Source organism: Moschus berezovskii, chromosome 6, assembly GCF_049115385.1.
Source record: "Moschus berezovskii isolate FMDL1 chromosome 6, NW_MosBer_1.0, whole genome shotgun sequence".
Lineage (NCBI taxonomy): Eukaryota > Metazoa > Chordata > Mammalia > Artiodactyla > Moschidae > Moschus > Moschus berezovskii.
The window spans coordinates 114,242,703-114,259,679 of NC_142465.1; positions in this window are offsets into that span (position 1 = coordinate 114,242,703).

Below are 16,977 nucleotides of genomic sequence, written 5' to 3' on the forward strand. Positions count from 1 at the left end.
CCGGCGGCGCGACGAGGAGAAGGCGGCGGGCGGCGGGGAGGGGGAGCGGGGCGCGGCGGCCCCGCCCCGCCGGCTCCCCCGGGCCGGCCCTGGCCCAGCCCCGCACCCGTTCGGTGCCGGGCGCCGAGTGGGGGCGCCGCCCGGGATAGGGCGAGGGGCGGGGGCGGCGTCGGGAGCCTCAGCCTGCCGCCGTCGCCTCGCAGAGGGCGGCGACCCCCGCCCCACCCCACCACGGCTCTCTGGCCCCCTCTCCGAGCCCACCTGGCTGTCTGCTAGCTTGCGGGGAGCTTTTCTCCACGTCGGGCACTGTGCTGAGAGAGCCAGAGGCTTGATCACAATTAAGCCTCACCGTGGACACGTTCCGGGTACAAATGAGACCCACAGGAGTCAGGTCACTGTCCAAGGTCACGCGGCTAGTATGCGCTGGAGCAGCATTTGAGCTCAGATGCATCTGAGTGGACCCAGACTATGCAATGGAGCTGGGGTGGGCCTAGGGAGAGCTAGGAAAGAGGCCAGTGTTTGGGGGGAGGGGACTGGAGATTTTGACCCAACCTCTAGTTATACTATGGCCATCCAACCCTCCTTTCCCACCCCAACCCCTTGAAAGAGCAGAGGTGACTCCCCTTCGCCCCATACCAAAAAAAAAAAAAATTGTTTCTTTCCCCTGTGATCTCAGAAGGTAGCAGAAGTTCCCCCTCTGAATCTTCAGGAGCACACAACATCAAGGGTAGCTGAGAAGACCCCTCTCCCACTAGCATGGCAAAAGCCCAGTGGGCAGGTGGACCAGTCACTGGAACGAACAAGCGGGCATGGGAGCGGGCTGTAATGCCAGGGTGATTCAGGAAACTTTTGCTGTCTCCTGTTGAAAATGTCTACATACATTTTGTTGCAAATTAACTCGCAGTGAAAAATGTTTTTAAAATGCTACCATCCTTCAGAATCCAGCTCCATCTCCAATTTTCCATGAGGCATTTCCTGGCCAGCATGGGTTTCCAGGACTTGGAGAGTGTTCAGAAGGCTGGGATAGAGGAGAGGGGCTGTGGTTCGTGGGAGGACTGGCCAAGGCCACACCCAGTTCAGTCCTGAGCCAAGGCCGCACCCAGGCCTGTCTCCCTGCCAAGCCTGCATTTTTGACTTGCAGGGAAGGCTCACGGTGGGGCACTGGACCACCAGGGATGCAGTGTGCTCTTGGCAAAGTGGTGGGGAGAGACCAGAACCTTTCTCAGGATCAACAGCCCTGGGAGACCCTGTGTGGCTGCTGAGATCCTGATCTGAGATCCTGGGCATGTTTCACACGCTCCATCCCACCCCCAGCCTCAGGATCATGCCTGCCCTGCTTACCTGATCTCTGGGAGTTGAGGGTTACCTGACTTGTAAAGTAGGAGCAAATCAAATGCCAGCTCTGTACATGATGAACCCCTAGAGCTGTATGTGCATGGATGTGAGTTAATACTCACTGGAGCAGTGACCTGGAAACCTGCCAAGCAGCACAGCTTGGGCCAGGCTCTCTGAAGGTGAAGGCAGATAGGCAGTAGGGAGCCACGAAGTCCTGCAGGCAGGTGAGGCATTGGGACTCCTGGTACATCTACATGTGTTCTACGAAGACAGAAGTTGCTGCTGCTGCTGCTAAGTCGCCTCAGTCATGTCGGATTCTGTACGACCCCATAGACGGCAGCCCACCAGGCTCCCCCGTCCCTGGGATTCTCCAGGCAAGAACACTGGAGTGGGTTGCCATTTCCTTCTCCAACGCATCAAAGGAAAAGTGAAAGTGAAGTCGCTCAGTTGTGTCCAACTCTTAGCGACCCCATGGACTGCAGCCTACCAGGCTCCTCTGTCCATGGGATTTTCCAGGCAAGAGTCCTGGAGTGGGGTGCCATTGCCTTCTTTGGAAGACAGAAGCACTCACATTTTATCTTGAAAGGGCAGAGAAGGCCAAGAGAGGGGCCTACTGCCCAGAGAAACAGGCCTCTGTGGCTTGGGCACGAAATGGTGCCCCCTTTATGTGAGCTGCTCCGTGAGCGATGGAATAGTTGGATACATGGGTCCAGAGGCTGGAGGTGAATTTTGCTCAAAGTGATCTGTTTATTCCCTAGAATGACTTTTTAAACCTATGATATGAACATGTCACTCTTCTGCTTACAAACCTATTAGTGGCTCCCCGTTGCCATCCCTTTGGGGCTTCCCTGGTGGCTCAGCAGTAAAACAATCTGCCTGCAATGCAAGAGATGCAGGCTCGATCCCTGGGTCGAGAAGATCCCCTGGAGAAGGGAGGCAATGGCAGCCCACTCCAGTATTTTTACCTGGAGAATCCCAAGGACAAGGGAGCCTGGGGGACTATAGTCTATGGGGTCATAAAGAGTTGGACATAACTGAAGTGACTGAGCATGCATGCATCCCCATCCCTTTATGGGAGAAAGTCCAAATTCCTTAAGAGGCACTAGTAGCTAGTGGTTAAGGGCAGGGATTCTGAAGCCAGAAGGCCTAGTTCAAACCTGCCTCTACCTGTTACCAGTTGTGTGACCTAGTTTGCAAAGAGGGTAAAGTACCAGGTCTTTGACAGCACCTGATCCCACCCTCTCTGTGCCTTAGTTCTACAATCTGTAAAATGGGAGAATAGTAGTAGTACATGGAAAGCCTTAATAAATGTTGGGCCTTATTATGTTAGCTTTTCTTGGTTTACAAGACTTGGCAGGGCTCACCCTCCCAGCCTCATTTCCTGTCTTCACTGCTTGGAGCAGCATTAACTGTGCCTAACTCCCCCACACACCAGGCTGTCCCCGGCTTGGAATGCCACCCCTCCTTCTTCCTTGATTCGTCTCTATCCCCAGCATCCAGCATGAGGCCACACCCAGGGCAGCCTCTTGGTGAATGTCTGCAGTTCTAGTTCCACGTCCCCCCCCCCCGCCCCCCAATAGCACTGGCTGCTGCTGGAGGCAGAGGGGAGAAGTTAGGACAGAGAGGACTTGAAACCCATCTCTCTGGAGCTCTGGGGAGAGGCCCTCCTGATCCCAACACAGAATTCCTCAAGAGATGACCAGAATAGGATTCTCAGGGGAACTTTCATAAGACTGCAACAGTCTTCACATTTTCCTTCTAAAACTCACATCTCTGAGGTTCTTTATTCTTTCACTTTCTTTTTTTTTTTTTAATTCCTTCACTTTCATTCCATCCTTTGGGAAAGGGAATTCTGCCCTAAATGAAAAAATATAATCATTCATTCAAAATATATGTTTTGAGACTGACTTTGGATGCTGTTAAAGTGCTGCAACTCAATATGCCAGCAAATTTGGAAAACTCAGCAGTGACCACAGGACTGGAAAAGGTCAATTTTCATTCCAATCTCAAAGAAAGGTAATGCCAAAGAATGTTCAAACTATCGCACAATTGCACTCATCCCACACGCTAGCAAAGTAATGCTAAGAATTCTCCAAGTGAGGCTCCAACAGTTCATGAACTGAGAACTTCCAGATGTTCAAGCTGGATTTAGAAAAGGCAGAGGAACAAGAGATCAAATTGCCAACATCTGTTGGATCATCAAAAAAGCAAGCGAGTTCCAGGAAAATATCTACTTCTGCTTTATTGACTATGCCAAAGCCTTTGACTGTGTGGATCACAACAAACTGGAAAATTCTTCAAAAGATGGAAATACCAGGCCACCTTACCTGCCTCCTGAGAAATCTGTATTCAGGTCAAGAAGCAACAGTTAGAACTGGACATGGAACAAAGGACAGGTTCCATACTGGGGAAGGAGTATGTCAAGGCTGTATATTGTCACCTTGCTTGTTTAACTTATATGCAGAGTACATCATGCGAAATGCCAGGCTGGATGAAGCTCAAGCTGGAATCGAGATTGCTGGGAGAAATATCAATAACCTCAGATATGCAGATGACACCACCCTTATAATGCTTTTGAACTGTGGTGTTGGAGAAGACTGTTGAGAGTCCCTTGGTCTGCAAGGAGATCCAACCAGTCCATCCTAAAGGAAATCAGTCCTGAATCTTTATTGGAAGGACTGATGCTGAAGTCAAAATTCCAGTACTTTGGCCACCTGATACAAAGAACTGACTCATTTGAAAAGACCTTGGTGCTGGGAAAGATTGAAGACAGGAGGAGAAGGGGACGACAGAGGATAAGATGGTTGGATGGCATCACAGACTCAATGGACATGAATTTGAGTAAGCTCTGGGAGTTGGTGATAAACAGGGGAGCCTGGTGTGTTGCAGTCCATGGGGTCGCAAAGAGCTGAACACTACTGAGAGAATGAACTGAACTGAACTGAACTTGGACCAGGCATAGTGCCAGGCACCAGGGAGAGCTGGAAACAGGACAAAATTACAGTTTTATATTCTAGTGGGGAGGCAAGCAGTAAATAAATGAATAATTAAATAAGCAGGTTAATTTATAATAGTAATGAGAACTATAAGGAAATTTTTAAAGTAACATGATAGAAAGTTATAGGAAGTGTGTGGGGAGTGTGGGAGGAGTGTTGGGAGATGGACGTTACTTATAAGGTTGTCAGAAAAGGCCTGCATTTAGGTGAGACTTTAATGACCTGAGAAACCAGCCATGGAGGAACTTGGGGAAGGACTGAGTGTTCTAGTGCAAAGACCCTGAAGCAGAAATGAGTTTGATAGATTCCAGGAGCAGAAAGAAGGCCAATGGAGCAGAGTGAACACTTGGGGAGAGAGGAAACTGGAGGGGAAGGCCGGGCAGGGTCATGAGGGCCTTTACAGGCCAAGGGGAGGGAATGGGTTTGATGTTAAGCTCCATTGGTTGGCTTTAAGCAAGGAAGTAACACCATGTGGTTTGTGTTTGTAAAAGATCAATGGTAGTTGTGTGGGGGCTGGGTCATTAAGGGATAGGAGGGGAAACATGGAGACCCGGTAGGGGCCATGCAACCATCCAGGTGAGAGGACTGAGTGGTTTGGAGGTCATGATAATGGAGAAAATTGGATGGATCGTGGATTGATCTTAGAGGTAGAGTCTCTTAGTTGGGCCCTTCAGGAAACAGACACTAAGATGGCATTAGATATGCAAGTGGTTGACAGGAGGTTAAGTCCTGTGAAAGATAAAGAGAAGAAAGAAGAATTGGGCAGGTTGAACCTCAGACCTCCATGCAGATCTGACAAAGCCTTGGGCATCTTAACAGGGTGTTCTGGAACCAGTGGGCTTCCCCAGTGGCTCAACAGTAAAAGAATCCACCTGCCAGTGCAGGAGACAATGGTTCGATCCCTGGGTTGGGATGATCCCCTGGAGGATGAAATGGTAACTCACTCCAGCATTCTTGCCTGGAGAATCCCACGGACAGAGGAGCCTGGCAGGCTACAGTCCACGGGGTCACAAGAGTCGGACATGATGGAGCACACACGCACTCTGGGGCCAACAGTGCCCATCAGGGAAGTTTGGCATTGGGCAGAAATGCCCATTCCCCAGTAACTTTTTCATGCCCAGTCATTAATTGAGTACTTCCCCAGAAGTACTTTGGCTCAAAAGCTAGGGAGATGTCTACACAGAAACCTGCATGGGGACCTTTACAGCAGCTCTGTTCATGATTGCCAAGATGTGGAAACACCCAAGATGCCCTTCAGTAAGTGAATGAATAACTAAACAGATATATCCAGACGATGGAATATTATTCAGCAATAAAAAGACAGGAGCTGTCACAGCATGAGAAAACAAGGAGGTGCCCTAAATGCGTATTACTAAGTGAAAGAAGTCGGTCTGACAAGGCGGCATCCTGTGTGACTCTACCATATGACGTTTTGGAAGAGGCAAACTATGGAGACGGTGAAAAGATCAGGGGCTGCCTGGGGTTATGGGGGGGGGATGAACAGGAGGAGCACAGAGGGTTTTTAGGGCAGCGAAACTACTCTGTATGATACTGTAATGGTTTCATTTATCGAAACCCACAGAATGTACAACACCAAGAAGGAACCCTAACGTAAACTATGGACACTGGCTGTAATGATGTCGAATCAGTCATAAAAATCAGTTCATCAGGCATAAAAAGTGTCCCACTCTGGTGTAGGATGTGGACAACGGGGGAGGCTATGCATACATAGGGGTGGGAGGGGACATGGGAAACCTCTATACCTTCTGCTCAGTATACTGTGAACTGAAAACTGCTCTAACCAACCAACCAACAAAAGCTGTGCCTAAAGGTGCCCTCCGAGGCTGCCACATCCCACCCCTTGCTCCATGAACATTCACTTCTCCACACACAGCCTGGGAGCAGCCCCTCTGCGGTCCCCTGGGCCCCTCTTCCTGAGGGTACGTTTAGAAGTAGGGTAGGATGAGCCACAGTCCCCATCACAGTTGGTCTCAGGGCCCCAAGAAGAATTCACTGCCTCCTACCTCTGCCACCCAGTCTAAATTCCCTCTGCCTTCTGTTAGTACCTCTTGCTGAGTAAACAGCGGTGAGGAGGGGCTGGAGAATCTTCTTTCCTCCCCCAGCCTAGTAAAGTCCATGCACAACATATCTGCAGGCGGGGAGGGAGGAGGTAGGATTCTGCAGGGAGAACTTCAGACTATAAGAAAGTCATGTCTAAAAGAACAGGGCAGTGGGCGCTAGTCAGGCAACTAGTTTCTGTTACAGGCCTGTGGCAGAACCAGACTTTGAAATCAGGGCTTAAGGTGACCTGATTTACCCAGTTTCAGCACTGCAGGTCCTGTATCCCAGGAAATCTCTGTGTCCTAGGCAGATCCGGCCGGCTGGTCAACCGAACTATCCCTAAACTACACTCCCTCAGTGCTGGTACCTACTGGACACCGAGTAACACACGACTCTCTCTCTTCCTGCCTTCCTCAGTCCCCGGGCTTCCCTTCACTACAGCCTCTCCCCCTTTACCTGTCTATTGAAAGACTGTGAACTCCTCGAAGGCAGGAAGCCTCATCATCCTCATCTCTGGGTCTCCAGGGTCAGCCCCTGTGGATACTCAAACTCCCAGTGACTGGAGACAGCGTCACCTGGGCTGTGCTCGTGAACCAAAGAACTTCCTTTCCCCAGAGGGTGGAGAGGTGGGGACTGGGGTCAAAGGGAGCTGCATGCACCCATTCTGGACATCCCCATCCCAAGGGTCTGGTCTCCACCCATAGACGGGCTGTCCCTGGACCAAAGCTGCCTCAGTCTCCTCATCTATAAAATGGGGCTGTGGTACCTACCTCGTAGGATTATAATGAGAATTAGAAGACCTGATGAAATGTTGCATGTGAAACCTCCCACAGACTCGGAGGCAGGGATCGGTTCTTACCATGCTGCTTTGTATTCCCAGGGCACTCAGTATGCCTGGCACTCAGTAGATGCCCGTGATACCTGCTGCATGACTGCTCAGTCGCATCTGACTCTTTGCAACCCCATGGATTGTAGCCCACCAGGCTCCTCTGTCCACGGGATTTCCCAGGCAAGAATACTGGAGTGGGTTGCCATTTCCTTCTCCAGGGGATCTCTTCGAATCAAAGATCGAACCCACGTCTCCTGCCTTGGCAGGTGGATTCTTTACCACTGAGTCACCTGGGAAGCCCCTCCAATACATGCTACCCTCTTCCTTATTTATTCTTAGCATATATTAGATGCTCAGTTCAGTTCAGTCACTCAGTTGTGTCCGATTCTTTGCGACCCTATGAACTGCAGCACACCAGGCCTCCCTGTCCATCACCAACTCCCGGAGTTTACCCAAATTCATGTCCATCAAATCAGTGATGTCATCCCCTTCTCCTGCCCCCCATTCTTCCCAGCAATAGGGTCTTTTCCAATGAGTCAACTCTTCGCATGAAGTGGCCAAAGGATTGGAGTTTCAGCTTTAGCATCAGTCCTTCCAATGAACACCCAGGATCGATCTCCTTTAGAACGCACTGGTTGGATCTCCTTGCAGTCCAAGGGACTCTCAAGAGTCTTCTCCAGCACCACAGTTCAAAAGCATCAATTCTTCGGCGCTCAGCTTTCTTCACAGTCCAACTCTCACATCCATACATGACCACGGGAAAAACCACAGCCTTGACTAGACAGACCTTTGTTGGCAAACTAATGTCTCTGCTTTTTAATATGCTATCTAGGTTGGTCATAACTTTCCTTCCAAGGAATAAGCATCTTTTAATTTCATGGCTGCAATCACCATCTGCAGTGATTTTGGAGCCCAAAAAAATAAAGTCTGACACTGTTTCCACTGTTTCCCCATCCATTTCCCATGAAGTGATGGTCAGTAAATGTTAATTTCCCTTTTTACTTCTTTTCCTTGACCCCCCAGGAGCCTACAGTGCCTTCCTCCATAGTTGGTCTGGCCTTTCTTTGATCCCCTCTCACCCTCTTTCTGAGCAGCGTTGGGGAATCCTTCAGACTGAGGTTCATGTATGTGTTTCATCAACACACCCCAGCATGGGGCTTTCCAGGGGGAAGCAGGGCTCAGGTAGTGCCCGAAAAGCTTAGGTCTGAGCATCAGATGCTGGGGTGAGGAGCCAGACCAAAGAGGAGGGGCAGCAGCCAGGGAAGAGGGAGCGTTCCTCTCTGGGGAAGCCCAGAGATTTCCATCCAGGGTGTTTACTTCCTTGGAAGTGGGAAAAGGAGCCAACTCACCTCTCAGGCTCAAGCAGGAAGCGAGGACATCTGTTCTCAGCTTGGGAAGAGCTGAGAATCAAGGAGGAAACGGGTGTCCTCCTTGTGGGGGGCCTGGGAGTTGGCTGGAGCGTGTGAGCTTGAGTCCAGGTCCAGCCAAGAAGGACCAGAAGGAATGGCTGCCTGATAAGGCTGCGTCCTCTCTCTGAGGACGTAAGGGCTGGGGCTCTCACTGTTTCATCAGCATCCCAAATGCCCCCGGTTCCTCCTCCCCTGCACTTTTTACTCTGCCTGATCCTCACCGGTGACAACCTAGGAGCTCCATACTGTAACCGTCCCCATTTAACAATAAGAAAGTTGAAATCAGAGGGATTCGTTCATTTCCCTAGGGTCCCCTAGTCAGTGGGTGTCCATCTGGGAGTTGAACCATGTCACATGTTCTCACTGGGCCAATCAGCCCCACCCAGTGAGGAAGCAGTATGTCCTGGGAGCTTCCTTCCGCCCTCGGCTTAGTCCCATCCCCTTCTACCCTCTTCTCCAGGCAGTTCCCAGGCGGAGCCCAGGAGCCCACCTAAATCCGCAGCACCCCTCCTGCCCTCACCAGCGGTCCCAGCACCAGTTTCCATTGCATTCACCTGTAACTTGCATTCCAAAGTTCAAGAACTTCTTGAGGTCTGGTACCAGGTCTGCTTCGTATCTGGGTCACTGGCTCCCTGCCTGTGTTCAGGGTGTATTTCCATCCAAGCACCATGGAACCTCAGGGCTGGTGGCTGTTACTCCAGCTCCCCTAAAAAAGGCTGTTTTTGTTTTTGTTTTTGGCGGCACCACATGGCATGTGGGTGGGATCTTAATTTCCCTGACCAGGGATCAAACCCTCGCCCCTTGCATTGGAAGTGTGGAATCTTAACCACTGGACTGCCAGCGCAGTCCCAAAAGGGCACTTTTCTGATGATCCCCGACTCTGTGGATATAGCACATGAAGGCAGGAAAGCTGAGTTTTAGTGAACATTCTTTCCTCAGTCTGTAAAATGGGTAGGCGCATCCTGTGCTGCCTACAGAGATGGTGAAAGACAAAAGGCCTGCTGCTGAAGGAGGGGCAGGGGCAGGTGGACACTGCAGGGCCAGACAGAGGTGTGTGAGGGGCTCAAGACCAAGGGGGTGTGTACCCGGGACCTCAGCTGGATGGCTGTTCACTTGTATCCAGCGAGGAGCCAAGGGTGCCTGGCAGCTACTCCTCAAATGCCATCTGTTTCCTCTAGCCCAGGGTACCCAAGGTCATCCCTAGGGGAAGAAGGGGCAGGTTGGGGAGACTCTCCCAGAGGCTAGAAGAAGGCAGAAGGCGTGGGACCAGGGTAGAGTGGGCAGTCCTGCTTGCTCAACCCTTCCCTGCTCCTGCCTACAGAGCCTGCGAGCTCTCTTCTCGGCCCACCATGGGGTGGGTCCAGGCTTGGATCTCTCTCCTCCCTGAATTTGTCGGCCACCAGCACTAGCTGCAGCCACAAACAAATTGTACCCACACACGGTTTATTTTTCAGAAACTGAGAAATAGGGAGAAAAGGGACTTTGCCAAGATTGCACAGCAAGGAGGAAGCATTCGAGAATGTTGATCTCGAACACTGGGATCCTTCTTACAATGTTCCTAAGGGCTTTATAAGTAATCATTAAAAGCCTCATGAAGCCTTGGTGGAACAGGCGTGCGGCTATCACGATCCCCCTGTTGCAGACGGTGATACTGAGCAAAGAGAGGTTGCTGCTGCTGCTGCTGCTAAGTCACTTCAGTCGTGTCCAACTCTGTGTGACCCCATAGACAGAAGCCCACCAGGCTCCCCCGTCCCTTGGATTCTCCAGGCAAGAACACTGGAGTGGGTTGCCATTTCCTTCTCCGAAAGAGAAGTTAGGCAACTCACTTCAGATCACCGAGCTGCCGAGTCAAGGAGCTAGGATCCTAACTCAGACATCCAAGCTCATGATCACTAGGATAGACTGTCTCCCTGGATGAGCAGGGAAGCCCGGTAGACTGGGTCAGGGTATGGTAGGATTGTATTGTATTGTTTGGATGTGAAGTTATGTCTGACTCTTGCTGCCCCATGGACTGTAGTCTGCCAGGCACCTCTGTCCATGGAATTTCCCAGGCAAGAATACTGGAGTGGGTGGCCATTCCCTTCAGGGGATCTTCCCAATCCAGGGATTGAACCCACATCTCCTGCATTGGCAGGCAGGCATTGGTATTCTTTAACGCTGGGCCACCTGGGAAGGCCAGGGTAGGAACAGAAGAAAGTAGAAGGGCCTGTTAGGAGGCTGAGGCAGTGAAGGGACACACAGAATGAGCTATGCTTGGAGGGAAGCAGGAAAAGAATTTTACTCTCAGTGGCTGCCCTGTTAGCCTGTTCTGTTAACCCAAACTTCCCTGCCTCTGGATGAGGTCCTGGGCATATCTCATAGCTTGTTCAGTCACTTCGGGGCTTTATCCTACTTTTAGATATTGAAACAGTCGAGTCTAATGGCAAAGCTCTAATCTCTAGCTAAAGCTTCTCCTCTCCCCCAGCTCAAGTCTGCTTTAAACTCAAAGACCTATATAATGGGGAAAGAGGCACGGTGGGATTCTGCTCTAAGACCCCAATTTGGTCTGCTCTCCCCTTGCCCTTTCCCCCACTAGTTGCCTCTGGTTTATCCAGGGTGGGAGATTGGGGCAGGGAGGAGAGAGAGGTAACAAGGTAAGTCTGGCTTGTCTGGTTCAGATGTTCTCAGGAGATCAGTGTTTTCAGGTGGGTCAGATGAGCGCCTGGGAACTGGTGCTTTTTCATTAGGGGCACTTTTGTGGGTTCTTCATAGATCCCTCCATCACTAGGAATGTTCCACCTGCAGTTCCTACCTGGGCACAGCATTCCCTGGCTTGCACAACCCCTCTTCAGCACTTGTCATCGAGGTCCACCCACCCAACGTGAAGTCTTCTGATAAGATCATGTATCACTTCCTTGTTTCTCCCCACCCCCAATCCTCTTGGGGTTAGATCCTAATCCAATGACCTCAAACCAGCCACCTTCTGCAAAGTTCCAAGCATGGACCCCAGGAGACATGCCTGCATCCTGGTCCCCAAGTGCTGGGGGTGTAGACCATCCCCAAAGCAGTTCAGTTTCTGCCTGCCTCGCAGAAACAGGGGACTCAGTCAGCCTCTTACCTTTGTCCCCAGTCACCCACCTCCCAAAATCCAGTGGACTTCTGCCACTGTGCTCTCTCACTCTCTGAAGCCCCCTCACCTGGCTTAAGTTGGTGAGTGATGTCAACTGTCTCCAAAGACAACTCCCTTTCCCAACTGTCTCTAAACCCCACCTCCACGTGGCTTCGTAGCCCCACAGCCTGGGCGAGCTGAGGGACCAAGAGCACTTTTGTCCAGCTCCGTTGCAAGTCTACAGGCTAGAATGGGCGTCCTTGGTATCCATCATCCTCACCTTTGGGGTCTGGATTGAGCTGGGCAGCAGAGCTGAGGAGGAAGGGAGGGATCAGAGTGGTTTTTTCCATTCAGGGGAAAAAAATTAGTCACGATGCTGGGGACTAGCTGGGAAGGGATGAGGCAAAGAGGAGGTGCAGGGTTCAGGCCCCCATCAAGGAGGGTGGTGAGTCAGGCAGACTGTGGGGGGCTGCCAATTTGCAGTCTGGAATATGGTCTTGAACGTGGAGTCTGAGGGCCTCACAGGAGGTGGAGCAGGGTAGTTAATAGCACAGACTTTGAAGCTGGGGCTTCGGGATTTCAAGTCCAGCTTCGCAAGTTTAAACCATTTGGAGCAAGTGACTCAACCTCTCTCTCCAGCTGCCTTGGCTGCACCGTGGGAGGGTTAAGGCTGGACTGAAACCCAAGTGTGCAGCTCAGAGCCTGGCCCCTGGAGCCCTCAGCAGAATTCTCTGCAGTCCCAGGCAGAAGGGAGGATTACTCTCACCCCCCTCCCCCATTTTATAGATGGGGAGATAGAGGCACAGAAGAGATAAGCAATGTGCCCAGGGTCCCACTCAGACAGGCAGTCCAGCCCCAGTGACTGAGCCCTCACCAGGCTACGCAGGGAGGATGCTGGCCTGGTGGGTAAGGATGACTGCATGGGTTCACGCCCCAGCTCTGCCACGTAGGAATTTCTGAGCAAGTTACTTTGCCTTTCTGAGTCCTCAGTTCCTCCCTCATCTGTGTGTTGTCCCCACTGGAAGCTGAGGATTTAGTGCGTCAGTCCTTGAAAAGTCCACTCTGTACTCGTCAGTTTCCCTTGGAGTCATGCTGAGTTGGAAAAGATAAGGCGAGGAAGCGCTTCCCTCCACTTTACAGAAGAGGTCACAGGGCTTCAGGGAGTGTGAGTGACCAGCCTGAGATCACACAGCTGGCAGAGCTCAGGCTCCTCCACGGTTCTTCCACCACTGACAAGCAGTTCCACGGGAGGAAGGCATCAAGGATTGGTGAGCGGGAGGCTGGAACGCCGGGATGGGAAGTCAGAGGAGTGGTCAATCCTGGCCACACAGGTCAGGAAGATCTGTGTCCCTTCTTACCCATGCGGTGCTTGAACAAACGCTTTTCACACTCATTCCATTCAGTCCTCTCAAGCAAGGAGTCCTGGCCTCTTTTACTGCTGAGGAACATTGAGGCCTCGAGAGGGGCGCAGCCTGGCCACCTGAACCTGGACAAGTGTCTCTACAGTGCCTGAGTTGTCAAAGGCGGGCAGGCAGATGGGCACGGGAGGGAGCCAGGGATGGTGAGGACAGCAAGCCTCCATTAGGACGCCACTGCGTGGAAACGGAGCTGTGAGCACCCGCACGGATGGCCCAGGGAGCCAGGGAGATGATGCTCACTATAATGAGTCCCCGTGGGGGACAGAGGCCAAGTGTGCCTCTTCCAAAGTGTGCCCTATTTCCTTGCTCACAGATGGGAGTATCCAAGCCTTAACAGAGAACCCCTGAGGACCTCCAAATCCACCCGAAAGAGCATGGGGCTTGTTGGCAGGGGGCTCGTCTTTATGACACAGCACCAAGGCAGCACCAAGAACCCCTGACACCTGCTCTGTCCCATTCCTAGCAGCCCACCCTGGATCTGCAAGAATGTTTCCCAGACCCTCTGGCTCATAAAGGCTGATGGCCGATGGCTGTCTTTTAAATGCAGGCTCATGTCTTTGTCACCTGCTGAGCCCACTTTTTGGAAAAGACAGAGAGGACTTTGGGCTTTGGCTCTAATGATCACATCCTGTCTAGAGATCAGAGGGGGACCTGTTCTTACATCCAGCTTCAACTCAGACTGGCTATGACCCTCCTGTGTGCCTGCCATCTGACCAACACTTTCACATCCATCCTGGAATCTCACTGCTCTAAAGAGACTTCAGAAGTTTGGGGAGGGAGAAAAAAGGACAGGAATGAGAGATCTGGGCTACTGTCTATGTACATGAGGTTTTGTCTTTAATTAACAGTTAAGGTTTTGCTATTGATTTTTAAATTAAACATGATCTGTGATACCAATTTCTTGAAGTGTATCGGGACTGGCTTCACGTCCTACTACAGGATATTTACGATCATTTTTAGAAACCTTCGGTGTGTGCTTGAAAATAACACATCAGATGAAGGATTCTATATATGCTGTTTGTTGTTCTGCGGTTTGTGGCTTGCTTCTTTGTGTGTTTTGTAATTTGGAATTGAGAGCTCGTGTTAGCAAGGCTTTTATCTGTGAGTAGCCCACATGGCCTTTACTGTGGGAATGTCTCTCCAGAGAGACTTGCCTTTGCTACTGCCACCTGCTCTGTGGGTGTAAACCACCCCGTGTTTGCTTTTTATATTAATTTACAGACTTAGGAGTTCTGGGACCGTGTGGGCAATGCAAATTCAAACCTCAAATTTTGTGTGAGGGAACGCCTAGAGTTAGAATTTCTCGAGAGAGACTCGATTTTTATTTTTCCAACAGAGCCAAAAATGAGCCAAATTCTTTGACAACTTCTTCTGCTTTTTTGCAAGAGGATTATTTCTTTTCCGTTTGCTCTTTCACTGAGGATATGGGTCCAGCTTTACTCAGGTGTCTTAGTTCCAAAACTCTCTTGGCAGGGGCCCAAGGCCTTGTCTCCCATCCCAACAAAGATGTAAAATCCAAGCTCCTCAGTTACCAAGATCAGCAAAGGTCAACAACCTCTCCACCCTTGTCCCCAAGCCACCCACAGACCCCCCTCCGAAGGATTGGCAACTGCTTGTCACCCCAATTTTGGCTTCCTCTTTGTTTGTTTTTAGTTCCTGGGGATTTCATTACTCTCTTGGAAGCTCAGTTGGGTATTTAAAAGAATGTTCTAGTTTCTTTAGTGTCTCCAGTACCGTGCAGCAGTTGACTCTTAAAAAGCTTCCATCCAACATACCCAAGATCCAGCTTCCATTCTTCTGCTTCTGAGTGACCCTGGTAAGTCCTTTGCTCCACCTCCTCACCTATCTGTTGGGGTTCATCATCCCCCAGCCACCTACTTTATAACCTCACTCAGATGAAAGGCATAAAGTTGGGAGGGTAGGGGTGGCAGGCAGGGGCTGTATATCCCAATGGCTTCAGCAGCTAAGCACCTAAGTCCCCAGTGGTCCTTCCAGGGTGCCTGGTGATCAGTCATCTCAACACTGGGGGCAAAGTCTCTTCAGCAAAGGGACCGATTTCTCCAGCAGCACCTGGGACGTAGGTGTGCATGCTTAGTCCCTAAGCTGTGTCCAACTCTTTTTGACATTATGGACTGTAGTCCATTGCTCTTCTATGAGAATTCCCAGGCAGGAATACTGGAGTGAATTGTCATTTCCTCCTCCAGGAGATCTTCCCCAACCTGCATCACGAATTGAACCCGCATCTCCTGCATTGCAGGTGGATTTTTAACCTGCTGGAGCCACTGGGGAAGCCTGAGAAGGAACTCACTCCACATTTCAAACCTCTGGGTGAAAATTCCTTCTGGTTCCTCTGCCTGATTCACATCCAAGGTGTCCCAAACTACACTCACCTCCCTCCCAGGCTGACTCCTCCGCTGGCCCCCCAGCCTATGATGACAACACCCACTCCTCTACCTGAACCAGATACCCAGGAGGCTTTTCAGAGAGTCCCTCTCACAGTATTCAAAGTGAAAGTGAAGTCGTGTCCAACTCTTCGCAACCCCATGGACTGTTGCCTACCAGGCTCCTCCATTTATGGGATTTTCCAGACAAGAGTACTGGAGTGGGTTGCCATTTCCTTCTCCAGGCGATCTTTCCAACCCAGGGATCAAACCCGAGTCTCCCACACAGTAGGCAGACGCTTTACTGTCTGAGCCACCAGGGAAGTCCACACTCAAAGCCAGTCACCAAATCCTCAATATTCTAAATCTCTGTGCCCATCCTGTCACCCCCCTCCCACTGCCTGGGCCACGTCCAGGCCTCATTAGAGCTCACGCAGTGATTTCAAGTCCTGGCCTCTGTCCTTCCTCTGACTCTCAGAGGCTTAGAGCGCATGGATGCCCAGAGGCCAGAACCCCCGCTCACTTCTGCTCCCTTCTGGGCTCTGCCCTATGGGCGAACCACTCCTGCTTGACCCCTCCCAGCGGAGACCTTTTTAAGCGTGAGTCCTCAGAGGACAGCAGCCTGAACAAAGAGGGTGCAGACAGGCGTGGACTCCAGCTTGGGGGGCGCTCGGCATTTCGATGCTGCCACTCTGACCCCCTTCACCGCAGGTACAGCGCAACAAGGACAGAAAAAGCTGCATGCTTTCAGCTTCTATGAGATGACAATAAACCTGCAAAATTGTTATTCTCACTGCATCTCACCCCCTCCACCTTACGTGGCTCCTAAGCTGCACCCCGCGGCTGACCTTCCCTCCCAGTGACGCCCAGGAATAGGGTGGGGTGAGGGGAGGGGGCTGGTTAGGCACCGCCTGGTGGACGAGGCACCAGCTCGGCGGGATGCCAGGGTGCCGACTCACCTCAGGTGAGTGCTGGGCTCCCTGAGCCCAGCTGTGTGGTCTTGCCCAAGCTTTGGCACAAACCCTCCCACAGCTAATAGGCGGACGTAACTACTGAGAGAAGGCCCCCAGGACTTGTGACAAGGGGCAGTCAAGATGCTAAGCCCTGAACAGATGCTCGCAACGAGATGCTTGCCCCTCACAAGGGCAGCCCCCATGGTCTCAATCCCAGAGAGAAACGGGTGGGGGTGGGGGAAGCCCACCTCCGCTGTGCCACCAGAGGGCCAAGGAATTTCTTCCACCCCTGGCCCTCCTCCGTGATGCTGGCTCATCACCCTGGGCACTGGGGAGGGTGGGCAGGGGCGAGCGGGGAAGGGAGGGAGCTCACAGAAGCCTGACAGGCAGCCGGCGTGCCGACTACTCAGGTTGTTGCTGTTTAAGTACCAAATGGGGTTTTTTGGAGAATGGAATCCTGAACTGGGCGAGATGACAAAGTGGGAGCGGGTCCCGGAGGCGGCCAGC